Source organism: Gastrolobium bilobum, unplaced genomic scaffold (genome assembly GCF_033153095.1).
Source record: "Gastrolobium bilobum isolate Gb01-03AN ecotype WA unplaced genomic scaffold, APGP_CSIRO_Gbil_v1 utg11385, whole genome shotgun sequence".
NCBI lineage: Eukaryota > Viridiplantae > Streptophyta > Magnoliopsida > Fabales > Fabaceae > Gastrolobium > Gastrolobium bilobum.
Genome location: NW_026896641.1, coordinates 2,859 through 24,485, shown reverse-complemented (window position 1 = coordinate 24,485; position 21,627 = coordinate 2,859). Strand labels below are relative to the sequence as shown.

Here is a 21,627-nt window from a genome sequence, read left to right as displayed (position 1 = left end):
ACTCTTACCATCTTTATGTTGAAAAATAGAGTTGTTAGGCAAAGGTAGCAAATCAAGAGGAGTGAGAGGGTTAAAGCCATAAACAATTTCAAAAGGAGAATAATGAGTAGCACTATGAACTGCCCGGTTATATGCAAACTCAACATGGGGCAAACATTGTTCCCATGACAAGTAGTAGAAAAGAGAAGTTTAGTCCCCAACTTACTCCATAATGTCCTCCAAAAATGGCTTAAGAATTTAGTATCACGATCAGAGACAATGCTTCTTGGAAGTCCATGGAGTCTTACCACTTCCTTGAAGAACAAATCAGCAATATGGATTGCATCATCAACTTTTTTGCACGGAATAAAATGTGCCATCTTCGAAAACCTGTCCACCACAACAAAAATAGAATCTTTACCATTTTTAGACCGAGGTAGTCCTAACACAAAATCCATAGAAATATCAATCCAAGGGCAATCTGGAATAGGTAAAGGAGTATACAACCCATGAGGCAATAATTTAGACTTAGATTGCTTACATACAATGCATCTTTCACACAATTTATGTACATCACGCTTCATGTGTGGCCAATAAAAATGTTCATGCAGCATGTCTAGAGTCTTTTGGATTCCAAAATGTCCCATTAATCCCCCCGCATGTGCCTCTTTCACAAGTAATTCCCTAATAGAACCGTTAGGAACACACAATCTCTTTTCTTTAAATAAGTAATCATTATGCCTAAAGAATCCATTTTGAGCAGCATCCACACAAGTTTCATAGATTTGTGCAAAGTCTGGATCATGCTCATACAATGCCTTAATATGATCAAAACCAATAAACTTAGTTTCAAGAGTAGAGAACAAAGCATACCTTCTTGAAAGTGCATCTGCAACTACATTAGACTTACCTTTCTTGTGCTTGATCACATAGGGAAACTGCTCCAAGAACTCTACCCATTTGGCATGCCTTTTGTTAAGCTTGCCTTGTCCTTTTAAGTACTTTAAGGACTCATGGTCACTGTTGATGACAAACTCTTTGGGCAAGAGATAGTGTTGCCATGTTTGCAAAGCCCTTACCAATGCATACAATTCCTTATCATGTGGAATAATTAAGAGTAGCCCCATTCAGTTTTTCACTAAAATAGGCAATGGGATGCCCCTCTTGCATCAAAACAGCCCCTATCCCCACATTAGATGCATCACATTCAATCTCAAAAGATTTAGAAAAATTAGGCAATACAAGAATAGGTGCATGAGTTAATTTATCTTTGAGGGCAGCAAAGGCTTTCTCTTGTTTTTCACCCCATTTAAAACCAACATGCCTTTTAATCACTTCATTCAAGGGTGCAGCTATGGTACTGAAATCTTTAACAAATCTCCTATAGAAACTAGCTAAGCCATGAAAGCTTCTCACCTCACTTACATTCTTAGGAGTTGGCCACTCTTGAATAGATTTCACCTTCTCTTGATCAACTTGCACTCCTTGTGAGCTAACAACAAAACCAAGAAAAACAACATGGTCTATACAAAACACACATTTTTCCATGTTAGCATACAATTTCTCATGCCTTAGTGCTTCCACAACATACCTCAAGTGCACAAGATGATCATCATAGGATTTGCTATAAATCAGAATATCATCAAAATAAACCACAACAAACTTTCCTAGAAACTCCCTTAACACATGATTCATTAGTCTCATGAAGGTACTAGGAGCATTGGTTAAACCAAAGGGCATAACCAACCATTCATACAGCCCATATTTAGTTTTAAAAGCTGTTTTCCATTCATCCCCTTCTCTAATCCTAATTTGATGGTATCCACTTTTTAAATCAATTTTAGAGAAGAAACAAGCACCATGCAATTCATCCAATAAATCATCCAATCTAGGAATAGGATGTCTATACTTTACCGTGATGTTATTGATGGCTCTACAGTCAGTGCACATTCTCCAGGTTCCATCTTTCTTAGGCACTAAAAGGACTGGGACTGCACATGGACTTAAGCTTTCTTGCACCCATCCTCTTTTCATCAAGTCTTCAACTTGTCTCTGAATCTCCTTGGTCTCTTGGGGGTTACTCCTATAGGCTGGCCTATTAGGCAATGCAGCTCCCGGCACGAGATCAATTTGATGTTCAATGCCTCTTAGAGGAGGCAGTCCATGAGGCACCTCTTTGGGAAAGACATCTTCAAATTCCTGCAACAAAGAAGAAACCTCATTTGGAAGAGAATTAGTAGGACTGGCATCTTTGATATTATTACACTCTTTACTCAAAAGTAAGAGCATTGGCTTTTTCAATTGTATAGCCTTTTTCACCTCTTTTTCTTTTATAAACAAATTTTGTGTTTTTCTCTCTTTTTCTCTCACTTTTTTCTTGCTCTCTTCCACTCTCTTTCCCCTTTTTCTCTCCACTTTCTTTTCTCTCTTGCTTTCTTTTATCTCTCATTTTCAAATGATCCTCACTAACTTCTCTTGGAGTCAAAGGTGCAAGAATAGTCTTGCGTTCTTCATGCACAAAAGAGAATTTGTTGGTGTAACCATCATGCATAACTTTCTTATCATATTGCCAAGGCTAGATTGGTATCACATAAAACTGTATCATCATACTTTCCTATGGTACCACATCACATAAAACTGTATCATCATACTTTCCTATGGAGAAGTTCACCTCCACTTGTTTGCTCTCTTTGACGGTCCTACCTCCATCATCATCATGAGTCCCTTGATTTTCTAAGTGCTCAATTCTCTCATATAAGTCCTCTGTTTGCTCCCTCATCATCGTTTGCATTCGATCCATAATGGCATCGATTAGCAACCTGTTTTCTCTCTCACGAGGAGGGCTACCTTCACCACCTGCACCTGCCATAATTCAAGAAAAAGAACAAGAATAAAAGAAATTGGACCTCACCACTCGCTCACGTGTTTACACTCTTAAAATGTATCACTCGTGTTTGTTGCTCTCTATTAGGCTTTTGTGTAATGTGCTCTCTTGCCTTTTTCCTCTCAATAGCTCTCTTTAAGTTCTTAACAGAATCTCCAAGAACACTCAAGAGTACAATCCCAAAACTCAAGAATTCGTAATGACAAATTGGAAATATTTTAAAGAAGGCAAAACAAAGAAAACCAACACAAATTGAAGGAATTATTCAAGGAAGACACTTTGGACCTGATTTGAGAGTAGTAGTGTGTAACAAGTAGCTGTATAGCATATATATATATATTTTTTTTCAACTCTTTTTTTTTTTTTTTTTATAAAACCTGATGCTTCAATAAAATGGAATTTTTAATTTTGGAATGAAAAATTCAGATTGCAGTAATGCTAAACTGAATTTGATTGAATTCTCCACAAAACAAGCTATTATTTAACACACTAACAGCATACTACTCAAGGAACAAGGATTGAAAGGATTAAAAATCAAGAACAATGATGAACATAGGACGAACCCTAAGAACACAAGTGCAGAAATTATGAACACAACAAGAAATTGAAACAAACAGAATATCAAAGGAACAAATTAGGAACCAACAACAAAGGCTAAAACAGAATTGCACAATTCAAAATTGAAAACACAAATACTAGGGATTAGGGTTACCAAATGTGTGATCAGAATTGATGGAAACAATGGAGAAAAATCAAACCCAATTCCAATCCTAGAACTGAGCTTTGATACCACATGATATGATCCCCAATAGGAATGGAGGAATGGATCTACTAGGAATGGAATTCTAACCCCAAATTCATCCACCAACACGACCTGTTAAGAACAGAGCATATCTCACGCTACAGACCTCGGATTTGGGTGATTCCAAAACGAGGTGAAAGATGGCTTCCTGAGTCACGATTTTGGCACAAGAATCACCGGAAAAGGATAAGGAATTTGAGAGATGTGAATCCAAGATAACATAGAACGAAATTGGAGTTTAAGGATTATAGGTAGGCGCCACAATTCCAAAGAATTGATAAGCCCAAGAACGCCACAAGGATTGATGCCCTTGATAAGTTCAGAGATTCTCAAAAGAACCCAAGAGAACTAGTCTCACCAAAATAGGTTAACTTGATATTCCAAATCTGTCTTCAAAAGCCATGGTGTTCCCTTATATAGTGGGCAACAACCATATTGAGTTTAACCTAAAAGTACTTACACATAAAAGAAGATAGACAACCCAATAATCCAGCCCAATAAGCCTTATTACAAAAAGTTTAACTAAATATAAGAAAATAAAAAATTAAGTGCAGAATTTGGGCCAAGTAAAATAAAGCCTTCATGCATATCCATTGAGGCTTATTCTTCAAGGTCTTCAATTTTAATTAAGTGTATCATTTTGGGCTCTTCTTCCTTTAGACTTGGGCTTGTCTCAAGTAAAGTGGTCACCAAGAGATTTAGAGCCTCTTTAGCCTTTTTAGCTTTTGCTCTTGTCATTGGGCCTCCAAGACCTTGTATGTCCTCCAAGTTTGTTGTCTTGGTCATGCCACCTCCTATGTCCTCATCAACCTTAATGTCATGATGATATAGCACTAAAGGTATTGGGCCTGATAATGGTTGTTAGCCCAAGATGAAGTTTGGAAGCCCACCTAAGAGGGAGAGGGCGCATGGTATTGTTAATGGGCGTGTATGGTCCAAGACATTACTAATTAATTTAATAAGTTAAATTAATTATCAAATATTTAAATTTTGAATTTTGAATTTGAAATTTATATTTTGAAATTTGAATTTTGAATTTGAAATTTGAAATTTGAAATTTGAATTTTGAAATTTGAAATTTGAATTTTGAATTTTGAAATTTGAATTTTGAATTTTGAAATTTGAATTTTGAAATTGAATTTTGAAATTTGAATTTTGAAATTTGAAATTTGAATTTGAATTTAAAATTTGAATTTGAATTTAGAATTTAAATGTTTGAACGTTTGAATTTAAATGTTTGAATTCCAATTTGAATTGGCTATGAAAAGTTGTTTCATAACAAAAGGATAAGATGAGATCTTGTTGGAACAAATTCCTTGTATCAAGAGAAGATCTATGGAGATCTCCAAGGGCTGATTTGGGGCGCCATTTTGGTGGGAGATGATTGTCATCTTGTCAAACCAACAAGCTCCAATCATATTTGGTTGTTGAGAGAATCAGTGAGCTAGTTGGTTCAAACTTGAATGCAACAGCTCAAATGTATCTGGACCCTTTTTGGGCTGAATAGGGGCGCATGAATTGGTGGTCATATGATGACCATTGGTTCAGAATTTTGACTAGATAAAAACCTAGTCTTATGAGGATTCAAAGGGGAGGTTGTTGGGATTTTTGAATTGCAACAACTCCAAATTTGTCTCACTCACTTGTGCGCCACTTTCATAATAAGTAAAGTAAAAATTCTGATTTGATACACTAATTCTCTCCCTCTCTTGTGCGCCTAGTTGGTGAGTTCCTCCTTAAGGTTTTTCAAAAAAAACCTAGCCAATTCTTCTATATACCATTCTCATTCTTGTGAAGTTTTCATGCTGGAGACTTCACTCTTCTAAACACAAATACCTAGCCTCTTTCTTCACCTATTGAGCGCATAGCAAGCCTCTCTGTGGTGGTCAATTGGTGGCTTTCAAGAAAGTGTTCTTGCATCTTGACGTGGGTGGTGTGGATCAACGTAAGAGGGTTCGAACCCTTCAAACCTAAATCGTCGTGGAGTTTTGAACTCACAAACAAAGGTAACATCACATGCCATAAAACATGATTCTTGATTGCATGTGTAATTCTGCATATGAAAAATTTTGTTTTTTCCTCTCACATGCTACGGCCTTCAAGGCCATTTTACTTTCAAGTGGTAACAGAGCCCGGTCGCTTTATCATCGGCGGGTGATGGTACTTTGTTTGTGAAATTAATTTGCTCACGGTCAAAAGGTCTTTTGTTAAAGATTAATTCTTTGCGTGTGGATTTTTTTTTATGAACATGTTTAATATGATTATGGTGTTCATATATCTACATGACTTAATGGTTTTGTTTGTTTTGATTCTTTGTGAAAGTTTTTAAAACAAACATTTTTTTAAAAGGTAGTATGATTCTGCCATGATGTGAATATTCAAATGCATTATTTTCTCCATGATTTTATTTAATAAAATTTTTGTATATGATGATGTATGGTTCGGCCATATGAGTTATGGTTGAATAAATGGTTTAATTTTTGTGATCTTTGAGAAAGATTTGACAAAGATTTGAATTATGCATAAAGATGCAAAATTCGACCATAGGGAGAAAATTGGAAATTTTTTGAATTTTGATTCTTGTTTTGATATTTTAATTGTTAAATTATCAAAATATATGTGAGGAAATATTTATATAATATTTGATATTATGTGCTTGCAAGCTGTTTAAATTTTCAGGTGCAATTTGGAAGGGGATGGTCATGGTACCCAAAATTCGAATTTCAAATTTTAAATTAATGTGTAATTTTGCTCTATTTTAATCAGAGTTGCAATTTGAATTTTGAATTTTGAATTTTTATTATTTGTCCCTCCAAAGATGTTTTGGAGTTTCTTTAATTATATGTAATTAGAGAATTAGGCTAGTGGCGTATAGACGACGAGGAGCCGATGCTTGAGAAGCAAGATGGACAAATGCACGAGCACCATGACCATCTCAAATAAAACTGTTTTATATGCATGTATGCTTTTATGTTTTGAACGACTAGTATGCATGAATTGGACAAATCGCGTTTGTATGTATTATTATGCATATCCAATTACGACTAGTGTAATCCGATAGATGTTTGACATAGGATAACGACTAGCATGATAATAATATAAATGCGTTTGATGAGACCTAATAAACCCCAAATAAAAGGAACCCTTAAAGGAATAAATTATTAAGCATATGATTACCTCCCACCACCAATATTACTCGAACCTCCTCTACATAGTGGTGCTCCACAATTCAGTTGGGACCCACTGTTTCGTTGAGTAAGAGTAGTATTAGAAGTGTTAGACACTTAGGGTGCTGGTTAATACTTAACTGAGACATAAGTTGCAGGCTCAGCCAGGCTTATGTGCTTAGGATAATAATGCTAGGTTGGTTGCATGAGATGCACCACTAAGTGACAAGGAGTTGTCAACCTAATGTTAAGAGAGGGTATGAGATACTGTTGATGAGGATCAACCCATTATTTAAATTAATCTTGCGGTCACATAGGGGGTTAAAATAGATAATCGCACTATTAATCTCACTAAGGTAAAATCTAAAAGTAGATTAACCCTAAGTCAAATGGGAAAGGTCATTGACTTAGATAAAATAGTGGGAGGGGCAAATTATTTAAAGTCTTTAATAATTTGTTTATACAACATGTCTAAATATATTAATTAAATCATCTTTACATCTGTTTTAGTTTTTAGTATGACTAATCCACTGTCACTGTGCTCAATACTCGATACGAATAAACTGACCGGTTCAAACTTTATGGACTGGTACCGGAACTTAAGAATTGTTCTTATGGCCGAAAAAATAGCTTATGTCATGGATGCTGCATTACCCGTAGCTCCTAGGGAAGGGGAAGATGGGTTCACAAAATTTGATTTCGAGGCCCACAAACAGCACATGGAAGACAATGTGTTGACTGTCTGCATCATGTTGGCATCCATGTCACCTGAATTGCAAAAGCAGCATGAACATATGGATGCTCCCTCTATTGTCTTACATCTCAAGGAGTTGTATGACATTAAAGGCAGGCATGAGAGGTATGAGGCCTCTAGAGAATTGTTCTCATGCAGGATGTCTGAGAACATGTTTGTGAGCAGTCATGTTCTTAAGATGATCGGGCTCATTGAGAAGCTAGGAAATCTAGGCTTCGTGATGGATGCCGAGCTAAGTAATGACTTAGTCCTGACCTTGCTTCCACCTTCCTTCAGTCAATTCATTATGAATTACAACATGCATGGGATGCTTGTGAGCTTGCCTGAATTGTTAAGCATGTTAACAACTGCTGAAGTGTCTATCAAGAAGGATAAGACACATGCTCTTGTGATTGGTGGGCCTAGCAAGGAAAAGGGTAAGGGCAAGGAGCCTGCAAAAGGAGACTCCCTTAAACCCAAAGGAAAACCCAAGAAGAAGAAAGGCAAAAAGAAGGGTAAGAGTGCATCCAAGGACAAAAGCGATGTTGAGTGCTTCCATTGTGGCAAGAAAGGCCATTGGAAGAGGAATTGTCCAGACTACCTGAAGAGTGTGAAGGACAAGAAGCATGGTATTATCTTCTCTTCTTCCCTAAACCGTGGAACCCCTTAAGGAATCACCAAGTCTCAAATACAAATCTCTCCTTCTCTTACTCGGCTATGCGTGGTAATTCCAAGAGGTAAAGTGTATCTCTGTTTCACTACTCATTCTCTTGGTTGATAAAAGACGTTCCATTATATGTAAATGATAACTCGAGCTAATCTTCCCTCTCTTCGTTTTCTTGTACACGGTCATCAACTTGAAGAGTGGAGTTGTGGTTTTAGTGGAACTTAAGGGATTGAGTTGCTGCTCTTTTGTTCAAACCGGTTTTTCTTGTGTATTGTGAAGAGGTAGGCCCAAAATCCCTCTTCTTCTTCCCTTTGTTGAAACCGAGAAGCATGCTTAGGATATAGCCTTAGTTATTTTATAGATTCTGTCATGTTTTGCCCTTGGGTCTTAGTTGAAAGCATGAAAGCTTAGAATTAAATTCAGAACTTGGTAATGATCTTAAAGTTAAATGATGGGGCTGTTGATGATAGCTTGGTGTTCCTTCAAATTTTTATGAAGCAAAATAATTTGGACAACATGTTGTTTAGCTGCCCTTCACACACTCCATGTGTTGTTAAGCTAAATATTTGAATAAACGTTATGAGCCTTGTATGATGAAACCGGTTTTGTTTTGGTCCAGTCTTATTGTGTGCTAAACTCCATCTAAAATTATGTAGACAGCAGAATAATAAGCTCCCTTTTTGCGCATCCCTGAGTATAGAAATAGGAAATTGTATGAATAAAAATCTTGAGTAACTTCTATGTCAAAACCGATTCTGCCATGCTTAGGAACCTTGAGAAACCCTCACTGTTAAACGTTGGGAAGACCAATTTGAAAGTCAGAATATCTTAGGAAAATAACATTGTTGGCCGAATGGATACATGAACCTTTAGGCCTGGAGAATTGTTGGTAATTAATAGAGATGGCTGAAACGTATTCTGATTTTGTTGCAATGTATATTAGGTGCGCAAAAGCCGTAAATTTTGGATTATACGCTGCTTGCCTGGTACATTTAATTGTGACGTACGAGGTATGTGTAGGCGATATTACCTAATGTGACTATTGGCTAGTGTATGGAATTGTGATGTGTTGCTCACATTTGTTCTATGTATATTATGATGATGATGAGCCAATGGTAAGAATATGAAAGGATGATATGATATATGCATGCATTTCACATCATAATACATTTTTCTGTTGCGTGCGATTGCATACCATGGCATGTATACTTGATTCATGACATCTTGAATATATATATATATGTATTGAGGACATGTGACTGAGCATGCATCATATAGGCATGCCTGGTACCAGGAGAGGGGACACTTGGCTTCAGTCCGCATAGGTTCCACAGTGGGATTCACCTTCATGGGAGCCATTAGGAATACCCACTGTGATGCTACGCGCACGACGGTGCTATGAGCGTAAAGGAAAAAGGGCGTTATATACGCGTTATGATATATGATGAAAAGGATTAAATGTTTGAAGTGACTATTTATGATTTTGTGCCTAGTCAATACTGTTGCATTTGGTTTTGTTACCACACTACTGGGTTTATTCTCACCCCTTTGCGGCTGCAATTTTTAAATTGCAGGAGGACGTAAAAGCATTTGAGGACTTGGATGTTGAACTCTGTTATATTTTTGTTGCTGTCTGGATTTATTCACTGTTGACTGTTTTAAGCTTGGGATGACTGTATTATGTGGTACTTGATGATTTTTGGATGACTGTAAAACTATGATTTATTCCTGCTTTAAGTATTCTACGAACAACGGCTATTTTAAGAAAATCTGAAAGTGTTTTGCGAAAAGGAAATTTTTTAAGTGCTGAATTTTTAACAGTTTACGGTCAATTTACGAGTTACGTTTCAAGGGGCAAATGACCTCCGATTTACTATTATTTTATATGCACGCGAAGCCCCAAGCGTCTACTTCCAAATTTCGTTAACTGTACAAAAAAAAATTTGAAAACTCGATTTTATATTAATATTTAAAGGAATACGGTTTTCTTAAATTTTCACCATTTTTATCAGCAACACAATTTAAGTTCTTTCCATCAAAATTTTTTCTTAGATTCAGCTTTCCACAACAATTTCTCAAAGATTTTCTTTTAGAAAAAGTTTTTATCCGTTTTCGCAACTCTAATAACGATTAGCAAACTACTCTCTTGGATGCATACAAGGGAGGGTGTTACACGAATTTTGAATTTGAAATTTGAAATTTGAATTTGAAATTTGAATTTGAATTTGAAATTTGAATTTAAATTTGAAATTTGAATTTGAATTTAGAATTTAAATGTTTGAATTCGAATTTGAATTGGCTATGAAAAGTTATTTCATAACAAAAGGATAAGATGAGATCTTGTTGGAACAAATCCCTTGTATCAAGAGAAGATCTATGGAGATCTCCAAGGGCTGATTTGGGGCGCCATTTTGGTGGGAGATGATTGTTATCTTGTCAAACCAACAAGCTCCAATCAGATTTGGTTGTTGAGAGAATCAGTGAGCTAGTTGGTTCAAACTTGAATGCAACAGCTCAAATGTATCTGGACCCTTTTTATGCTGAATAGGGGCACATGAATTGGTGGTCATATGATGACCATTGGTTCAGAATTTTGACTAGATAAAGACCTAGTCTTATGAGGATTCAAAGGGGAGGTTGTTGGGATTTTTGAATTGCAACAAATCCACCTTTGTCTCACTCACTTGTGCGCCACTTTTATTATAAGTAAAGTAAAATTCTGATTTGTAACACTAATTCTCTTCCTCTCTTGTGCGCCTAGTTGGTGAGTTCCTCCTTAAGGTTTTTCAAAAGAACCTAGCCAATTCTTCTATATACCATTCCCACTCTTGTGAAGTTTTCATGTTGGAGACTTCACTCTTCTAAACCCATATACCTAGCCTCCTTCTTCACCTATTGAGCGCATAGCAAGCCTCTATATGGTGGTCAATTGGTGGCTTTCAAGAAAGCGTTCTTGCATCTTGACGTGGGTGGTGTGGATCAACGTTAGAGGGTTTGAACCCTTCAAACCTAACACTGATCGTCTTGGAGTTTTGAACTCACAAAAAAAAGGTAACATCACATGCCATAAAGCATGATTCTTGATTGCATGTGTAATTTCGCATATGAAAAATTTTGTTTTTCCCTCTCACATGCTACGGCCTTCAAGGCCATTTTACTTTCAAGTGGTATCAGAGCTCGGTCGCTTTACCATCGGCGGGTGATGGTACTTTGTTTGTGAAATTAATTTTCTCACGGTCAAAAGGTCTTTTTCTTAAAGATTAATTCTTTGCATGTGGATTTTTTTATGAACATGTTTAATATGATTATGGTGTTCATATATCATAATGGTTTTGTTTGTTTTATAACCTCACGGGTGATGGTTTTTTTTATAACCTCATGGTTTTGTTTGTTTTGATTCTTTGTGAAAGTTTTCAAAAGAGACATTTTTTTTTTTGAAAAGGGAATATGATTCTGCCATGATGTGAATATTCAAATGCATTATTTTCTCCATGATTTTATTTAATAAAATTTTGTATATGATGATGTATGGTTCGTCCTTATGAGTTATGGTTGAATAAATGGTTTAATTTTTGTGATCTTTGAGAAAGATTTGACAAAGATTTGAATTATGTATAAAGATGCAAAATTCGACCATTTGGAGAAAATTGGAAAATTTTTGAATTTTGATTCTTGTTTTGATATTTTAATTGTTAAATTATCAAAATATATGTGAGGAAATATTTATATAATATTTGATATTATGTGCTTGCAAGCTGTTTAAATTTTCAGGTGCAATTTGGAAGGGGATGGTCATGGTGCCCGAAATTCGAATTTCAAATTTTAAATTAATGTGTCATTTTGCTCTATTTTAATTAGAGTTGTAATTTGAATTTTGTGTTTTGTATTTTTTATTATTTGTCCTTCCAAAGATGTTTTGGAGTTTCTTTAATTATATGTAATTAGAGAATTAGGCTAGTTGCATATAGACGACGAGGAGCTGATACTTGAGAAGCAAGATGGACAAATGCACGAGCACCATGACCATCTCAAATAACTCTGTTTTATATGCATGTATGCTTTTATGTTTTGAACGACTAGTATGCATGAATTGGACAAATCGCGTTTGTATGTATATGCATATCCAATTACGACTAGTGTGATCCGATAGATGTTTGACATAGGATAACGTCTAGCATGATAATAATATAAATGCGTTTGATGAGACCTAATAAACCCCAAATAAAAGGAACCCTTAAAGGAATAAATTATTAAGCATATGATTACCTCCCACCACCAATATTACTCGAACCTCCTCTACATAGTGGTACTCCACAACTCAGTTGGGACCCACTGTTTCGTTGAGTAAGAGTAGTATTAGAAGTGTTAGACACTTAGGGTGCTGGTTAATACTTAACTGAGACATAAGTTGCAGGCTCAGCCGGGCTTATGTGCTTAGGATAATAATGCTAGGTTGGTTGCATGAGATGCACCACTAAGTGACAAGGAGTTGTCAACCTAATGTTAAGAGAGGGTATGAGATACTGTTGATGAGGATCAACCCATTATTTAAATTAATCTTGCGGTCACAGACGGGGGTTAAAATAGATAATCGCACTATTAATCTCACTAAGGTAAAATCTAAAAGTAGATTAACCCTAAGTCAAATGGGAAAGGTCATTGACTTAGATAAAATAGTGGGAGGGGCAAATTATTTAAAGTCTTTAATAATTTGTTTATACAACATGTCTAAATATATTAATTAAATCATCTTTACATCTTTTTTAGTTTTTAGTATGACTAATCCACTGTCACTGCGCTAAATACTCGATACGAATAAACTGACCGGTTCAAACTTTATGGACTGGTACCGGAACTTAAGAATTGTTCTTACGGCCGAAAAAATAGCTTATGTCCTGGATGCTGCATTACCCGTAGCTCCTAGGGAAGGGGAAGATGGGTTCACGAAATTTGATTTCGAGGCCCACAAACAGCACATGGAAGACAATGTGTTGACTGTCTGCATCAAGTTGGCATCCATGTCGCCTGAACTGCAAAAGCAGCATGAGCATATGGATGCTCCCTCTATTGTCTTACATCTCAAGGAGTTGTATGACATTAAAGGCAGGCATGGGAGGTATGAGGCCTCTAGAGAATTGTTCTCATGCAGGATGTCTGAGAACATGTCTGTGAGCAGTCATGTTCTTAAGATGATCGGGCTCATTGAGAAGCTAGGAAATCTAGGCTTCGTGATGGATGCCGAGCTAAGTAATGACTTAGTCCTGACCTTGCTTCCACCTTCCTTCAGTCAATTCATTATGAATTACAACATGCATGGGATGCTTGTGAGCTTGCCTGAATTGTTAAGCATGTTAACAACTGCTGAAGTGTCTATCAAGAAGGATAAGTGTTGGACGTTTAGCAAGTGCACTAGTCGTACAAGTAATAAAATGATGAGTAAAGATCGTTCCCACGAGGAATTGTGTTCAAACACCAATATACCATAGAAAACTAATTTGAATCAAATAAGAGTTTGTAAAAAATCATGAATAATTTGTCACCAGAAAATTGATTTTGAGTAAATTGACACAAAGTAAATATGGATTAAGAATTAATAAAAACAACAAGTAGTAGCTGGGCCTCTGGTGCCACATCTATCTGATTGTACCCTGAATAACCGTCCAAGAAGCAATAGAAAGCATGTCCTGCCAACCTCTCTAGCATCTGATCCAAGAAAGGAAGTGGAAAATGATCCTTCCTGGTTGCCTTATTCAGCCTCCGGTAATCAATGCACATTCTCCAGCCAGTGATTGTCCTGGTGGGAATCAACTCATTGTTCTCATTTTTCACCACAGTCATCCCCCCTTTCTTGGGTACGGTCTGCACAGGACTCACCCAAGCACTGTCTGAAATTGGGTAAATCATCCCAGCATCAAGCAACTTCACCACCTCCTTCCTCACTACTTCCTTCATAGTGGGGTTGAGTCTCCTCTGTGGTTGCTTTACTGGTTTGACCTCTTCTTCCATCAATCTTCTTGAGTACCTTAATCAACTTCCCTTCTTCCTCATCAGACAACATTGCATTAATGATTGCTGGATATGTTTGATCATCCCCAAGGAACACATACTTCAAATGTGAAGGTAATTCCTTAAGTTCTACCTTAGGTGCTCCTTTTGGAATGTCATCAATCTTCTTCTCAAGCTCTTCCACTTCTGGCTCTTCTTGGTAATCCTCTGTACCTATCTCTTCTTCTGATCTTTGTTCCTCAACTGGGAATTCTTCTTTTTTATTCACTTCTTCCACAACCTCCTGTATCACATCCAATCTAAAACAATCCTCCACATCAACAGGATGCTTGATGGTTTCAAATACATCAATTGTGACTGTTTCCTCATCCACCCTTAGCAACAACTTTCCTTGTTCAACATCTATCAAAGATCTTGTAGTTGCTAAAAAGGGTCTTCCTAACAATAAAGGACTTTCTGTATCCTCTTCCTCCATGTCAAGAATCACAAAATCCACTGGAAAAATAAACTTGTCTACCTTGACCAAGACATCTTCAACCACACCTTCAGGCCTCTTGATAGATCTATCTGCAAGATGCAGAATAAGATTGGTCTCCTTCAAAGTGTTAATTCCCAAAGCTCTACATACTGTCAACGGCATCAAATTTATACTGGCTCCCAAATCACACAATGCTTTTCCCACCTCCACATCTCCTATAGCAATAGAGATACTGAAGCTTCCTGGATCTTTCATTTTTGTTGGAAGCTTCTTCTGGATTAGGGCACTACACTCTGCTGTTAGGGCCACTGTCTCACCATCAGTTAATTTCCTCTTCTTAGTAAGAAGATCCTTCATGAATTTTGCATAGTGAGGCATATTTTCTAGTGCTTCAGAAAATGGTATGTTAATTTGTAAATTTTTGAAGATATCCAGAAATCTTGCATAGTGCTGCTTCTGAATCTCTTTCTTCAACCTCTGAGGGTAGGGAACTTTAGCATAGGGAGATAAACTAACTGGCTGTTCTTTCTTGTCAGCCATCTTCTTCTTTTCCCACTTCATCATCTTTTGAGGGGAAGCATTTTTACCAACTTCTACCTCTCCTTCATTCTTATTGTCCTTCCCTTCCTCTTCTTTGTCAACTCCAACTATAACATCTCTAACAACTACTTCCTTCTCACTTTTCTCATTTCTCATTTTCTCTCCTTCATCATCAGAGACTACATCTTCAACCACAACCTCTTCTTCATTCTTTTTATTTTCCACCTTCTTTTTCCCTGGTTGAAGTACCAACCCACTTCTTGTCATAATTGCTTTACAGTGCTCCTTAGGATGCACCAGTGTATCACTTGGAAATTTCCCTTGTGATCTCTCTGATATCTGTCTTGATAATTGACCAATCTGGGTCTCCAAATTTCTGATTGATGCTTCCTGATTTCTGAAAGAAGTTCTGGTCTCCTGCATGAATGCAGTTGTCTCTTCCCTGAATGAAGTAAAACCCTGAATATAATCCTGAGTTGTCTTAGATAACTGAGCAAACGCTTTCTCCCATGCAGTAGGATCACTTGACTGCTCCTTCATATGTGGTGGTGGAGGATGTAATGGTGGATTCAATTGGTGGTTGGAACTATAGATGAATCCTGGGTGTTGATTCTTGTTTTTCCATGGTGGCATATAAACATTCTTCCCTGATTGTTGTAGTTCCTTTGATTATTCTGATCATACCACACTCCATTCACCACTGCTTGTTCTGATGATCCCCCATAATCACACTCCTCTGTCACATGGCCCTTACCACAGATAGCACATACACTCTTTGTTTCCACAGAAGCTACCTTTTGTGAAGAGAGTTGCTTAATAAGGGTATCTAATTGTTGCTGCTGTTGTCTATGTGTCTGCATCAGTTGATCATTCCTTGCCAACAAAGCATCATACCCATCCAACCTGATAATTCCTGTCCTTCTGTCAGCCACTGGAGCATTATCAAATTCTTGAGATGCTAATGACTCAAAGATATCCAAGGCTTCTTGAGGGGTCTTGGTAGTCAATGATCCACCAGCAGTGGCATGCACCAAGGTTCTAGTGTTGGTGGTCATTCCTTGCAGGAAGATTGCTGCTTGTTGCCATGCCTCAATTCCATGCTGTGGACATTTCCTCAACAAAGTCTTGAATCTCTCCCAAGCCTCATAAATAGATTCTGACTCTTTCTGCTTAAAGCTTGTAATTTCATCCTTCAACTTGGCCCTCTTGGATGCTGAGAAAAACCTTTGCAAGAACTTGGTTTGCAAATCATCCCAAGTTGTTATACTTCCTTGTGGCAATGATTGCAGCCATCTCCTTGCATCATCCGTCAGTGAATGAGTGAATAGTCTCAACATAATTGCATCTCTTGTGACACCATTTATCTTCACAGTATCACTCAACAATAGGAAGTTCTCTATGTGCAAGTAAGGGTCCTCCGCACTGGTTCCAGCAAACTGATCCTTCTGCACCAAATGTATCAAAGCAGGCTTCAATTCAAAGTTGTTGGGCTCCACTGTTGGGCGCACAACACTCCCAATTGGAGGAACCAATGCAGGAGTCATGTACTCTCCCAGTATCCTCTGTGGTGGTGGTGGTCTGTGATTCTCTGCCATTATATCTTCCTGATTAACCGTACTTGATTCACCAATTTCTTGCAACTGTCTCCTTTGCCTGGCTTCCCTTTTGTGCTTCCTCAATGTCCTTTCTAATTCTGGATCATACAACAACAAATTTGGATCAAGTGTACCTCGCATGTACCAGAATCAAAATTGACCAGAAATTTAACATAAACTAAAATACTGAAAATAAAAGGATTCAATCTCAGAATTCTATAGTATCAGTTAGTGTTGAAAAACAAATTCCCCGGCAACGGCGCCAAAAACTTGTTGGACGTTTAGCAAGTGCACTAGTCGTACAAGTAATAAAATGATGAGTAAAGATCGTTCCCACGAGGAATTGTGTTCAAACACCAATATACCATAGAAAACTAATTTGAATCAAATAAGAGTTTGTAAAAATCATGAATAATTTGTCACCAGAAAATATATTTTAAGTAAATTGACACAAAGTAAATATGGATTAAGAATTAATAAAAACAACAAGTAGTCAGAAAACAACTTTCCTCCATGATAACTCATATAAAAATTGATCTTATGATGAATTCCTTTCCATGTGATGTTAATCAACCTTTTACTTATCATCAAGATGTAATCCCTTACTACCCTGATAGAAACATTAATCAGAAACCCCAATCCATTGGTGATTTCTTTCTTAATACATGCATGAAATACTAAGGTTTTAAGATTACATCAGAACTCTAGCATCAATCCCTTGAGTACTAGAATTTTGATGTTGAGATTATCAAATACAGAAGTCATATAAACATCCATGTTTTATACTACTTCTTTGATAGAAATAATTAACTCAGAAAATCTCAAATCAGCACATGAAAAATACTTCATCATATTAATCAAATCAACATAATATTATCATGGAGTTCCATTGCATTCAGACTACAAAGACTCTACTCAGACATGACTAAGGAATAAATAAGAGAAGAAGAATCAAACTTCATTTCCATGTTGAAAGTCTTCAATCTCCAAACTATTACAAGGAAATCCTATTACAAAAACTAAGAGAATTTAGAGAGAAGTCAGACTAAGTTTAAGAGAGAGAGAGAGAATTCAGATCCCCAAAGATCTTTTTTCTAAGTGTCAAGGCTTTGCCTTATATAGTGTTACAATTAAAAACAGAAAACTGATGTGGGCGCTAAAACGTCCATAAGTGGCCGTTTTAGCGTCCATGCTTTACGTATGCTCAGCTGCTTTTAACTGATTTCAACGCTAAAACGTTAAGGAATGACCGTTTTAGCGTCCAAACTTGGTGAATGCTCAACTAACTTTAACTGACTCCAACGCTAAAACGTTTGATTTGGACGTTTTAGCGGTGAAGACCAGAATCTTTTTCCACTTTAGGGCGCTAAAACGCATATTGCAGGCCGTTTTAGCGCCCAAGACCAGCAACTTTCCATCCTCTTAGTGTAGCAACGCGCTAAAACGCTCTGTGTAGACGTTTTAGCGCTCATCACCAGCAAGTTTTGGCCTCTTTCTGTAACAGGGCGCTAAAACGGTCAGTGTGGACGTTTTAGCGCTCAACACCAGCAAGTTTTGGCCTCTTCTTGTAACAGGGCGCTAAAACGCTCAGTGTGGACGTTTTAGCGCTCAACACTTAGGCAATTTTTCTCCTCTTGAGCTCCAGAATCTTCTTCCTTCTCCAGTTGTCTTTCAAGCTTGCTTTTCCTACAAGAATCATACAAATTTCCAATAAAGCTCTTGAACTTGTAATTGAGGACATCTTAGGACATTAACCTTGTTTTTCATCATTTAATCACACAATTTGATCCTAATTCCTGCTAAAAACCATGATGAACTAAGGGTTCATCAATAAGACACATGCTCTTCTGATTGGTGGGCCTAGCAAGGAAAAGGGTAAGGGCAAGGAGCCTGCAAAAGGAGACTCCCTTAAACCCAAAGGAAAACCCAAGAAGAAGAAAGGCAAAAAGAAGGGTAAGAGTGCATCCAAGGACAAAAGCGATGTTGAGTGCTTCCATTGTGGCAAGAAAGGCCATTGGAAGAGGAATTGTCCAGACTACCTGAAGAGTGTGAAGGACAAGAAGCATGGTGATGCTTCTACCTCAGGTACTTTCATGATTGAGATAAATTATTCTTGTGCTAATCCTACCTCATGGGTATTGGATACCGGTTGTGGTTCTCATATCTGCAATATGTTGCAGGTGCTTAGGAGACCAAGGAGATTGGAGAGAAACGAGGTGGACCTCTGCGTTGGCAATGGAGCAAGGGTTGCTGCTCATTCTGTTGGAGATGCCGACCATATTTTGCCTACGGTCCTTTTATTGCATTTGAATAATTGTCTTTATGATCCAAACATTTCTAGATACATTATTTCTATTTCTTGTTTAGAACAAGATGGTTTTGCTTTTAGTATTAAGAATGGTACATTTTCTATCATTTCGAATTATATTGTTTATGGTACTGCTTCTTTAATAAATGGATTGTATGTTCTGGAAATGGGAACTGAAGTGCTCAATATAGCCGTGAAACGACCTAGGATAGATAATCAATCTTATCTTTGGCATTGTAGACTAGGGCACATAAACGAAACAAGATTGTCTAGGATGCATGCAAATGGATACCTAGATTCCATGGATTTGGAAACCTATGGACAATGTGAATTTTGTCTAGCTGGGAAAATGACTTGTCACAAGACCAAAGGGCTTAAGAGTCATAGGGCTAGTGAGTTATTAGAACTCATTCACACTGATGTTTGTGGGCCAATGTCTATAGAGGCTATAGGAAGATACTCCTATTTCATCACCTTTACTGATGACAAATCAAGATTTGGGTAAGTGTGCCTAATGAGATATAAATCCGAAGCCTTTGAAAAGTTCAAGGAGTTTAGGAATGAAGTAGAGAAACAGCGTGGCAAGATGATTAAGACATTACGATCAAATCGTGGTGGTGAATATCTGAGCCATGAGTTTCAGGATTATCTGAGAGAAAATGGAATTCTCTCGCAGTTTACTGCACTTTACACACCACACCAAAATGGTGTCTCCGAAAGGAGAAATAGGACCTTGTTAGACATGGTCAGGTCTATGATGACTGAGACTCAACTTCCAAAATCGTTTTGGGGATATGCCTTAGACACAGCGGCATACCTTCTAAATAGGGTACCGTCTAAATTTGTTCAGATCACACCATATGAGATATGGAATGGTAAGAGACCCAACCTAAGTTACCTCAGGGTATGGGGATCGCCAGCTTATGTCAAAGCGTTGGCATCAGACAAACTTAGTGCTAAGAGTACTAAATGTCTATTTGTGGGGTATCCCAAAGGTACTAAGGGATACTACTTTTACTCCATGGATAAACACAAGGTGTTTGTGTCAAAGAATGGTAAGTTCCTTGAGAATGATTTGATCTCTCAAGGAGCCAGTGGGAGTAAAATTGATCTTGAAGAAGTTCAAGAACAACATGAACAGATTGAGGAACCCGAGTCTGCTCCGCAGGAAACGTTCTCCAATGGAGAAGTAAACACACAACTCCGTAGGTCAACAAGGGTCATCCATCCACCTGAGAGGTATGGGTTTGTGATTGAGAATCAGCAAATCGTCGAGGATGATGAACCAAGTAACTACAAAGAGGCAATCAAGGATGTTGACTCTTCTAGATGGCTTGAAGCCATGGAATCTGAAATGGATTCGATGTATCAAAACAAGTTATGGACCTTGGTTCCTAAACCGCAAGGAATAGTTCCTATCGGTAACAAATGGGTCTTTAAAAGAAAGACTGATGCAGATGGCAACGTTCAGACCTACAAAGCTAGGTTTGTTGCGAAAGGGTATCGTCAAAGACAAGGAGTTGACTATGATGATACTTTCTCGCCTGTTGCCATGATCAAATCTATTAGGATCACGCTTGCAATAGCGGCATATCACGACTATGAAATTTGGCAAATGGATGTCAAGACCGCCTTCTTGAATGGGTTCTTGAAGGAGGAAGTATATATGACACAACCTGAGGGCTTTGAAATCAAAGATCAGGAGCATATAGTATGCAAACTTCAAAGGTCGATATATGGGCTAAAGCAAGCATCAAGGAGTTGGAATATTCGTTTTGATGAAGTCGTTAAGAGTAACGGTTTTATCAAGAACGAGGATGAACCTTGTGTTTACAAGAAGGTTAGTGGGCGTAATGTCGTCTTCCTGGTACTTTATGTAGATACCATATTGTTAATAGAAAATGACATCCCCACATTACAAATAACGAAAGAGTGGCTTTCAAAAGGCTTCACCATGAAGGAATTTGGGAGAAGCGGCCTTTATACTTGGTATAAAGATCTATAGAGATAGATCTAAGAGGCTGCTGGGTTTATCTCAATCCACGTATGTTGACAAGATGCTAAAGAGGTTTAGCATGGAAGGGTCGAAAATGGGTTTTCTTCCCGTCAGTCAAGGGGTACATCTTTCAAAGGCTATGTGTCCTACAGCCTGAGAAGGATCGCATGAGTGGAATTCCATACGCTTCGGCTATTGGATCCATCAAGTATGCCATGATATGTACGAGACCAGATGTCTCATATGCTTTGAGCATTACGAGCAGATACCAGTCGGACCCTGGAGAGGGTCTCTGGAAGCAGTCAAGACCATCCTTAAATACTTAAGAAGAACTAAGGATGCGTTTCTGGTCTATGGTGGGGTTGATGAGCTAACAGTGAAAAGGTTCACTGATGCCAGCTTTCAGAGTGACAAAGATGACTGCAAGTCACAGTCAGGGTTCGTATTCACCTTAAATGGTGGAGCAGTATCT

At 37.6% G+C, this 21,627-nt stretch overlaps 1 non-coding gene across 1 annotated transcript; it reads left to right on the top strand.

Moving 5' to 3' along the window:
* Positions 1-16,348: 16,348 nt before the first annotated feature.
* LOC133301221 (small nucleolar RNA R71) lies at positions 16,349-16,455 on the top strand. Its single transcript, XR_009750156.1, has one exon. It is a non-coding gene; the product is annotated as a small nucleolar RNA R71 (small nucleolar RNA).
* Positions 16,456-21,627: the final 5,172 nt, after the last annotated feature.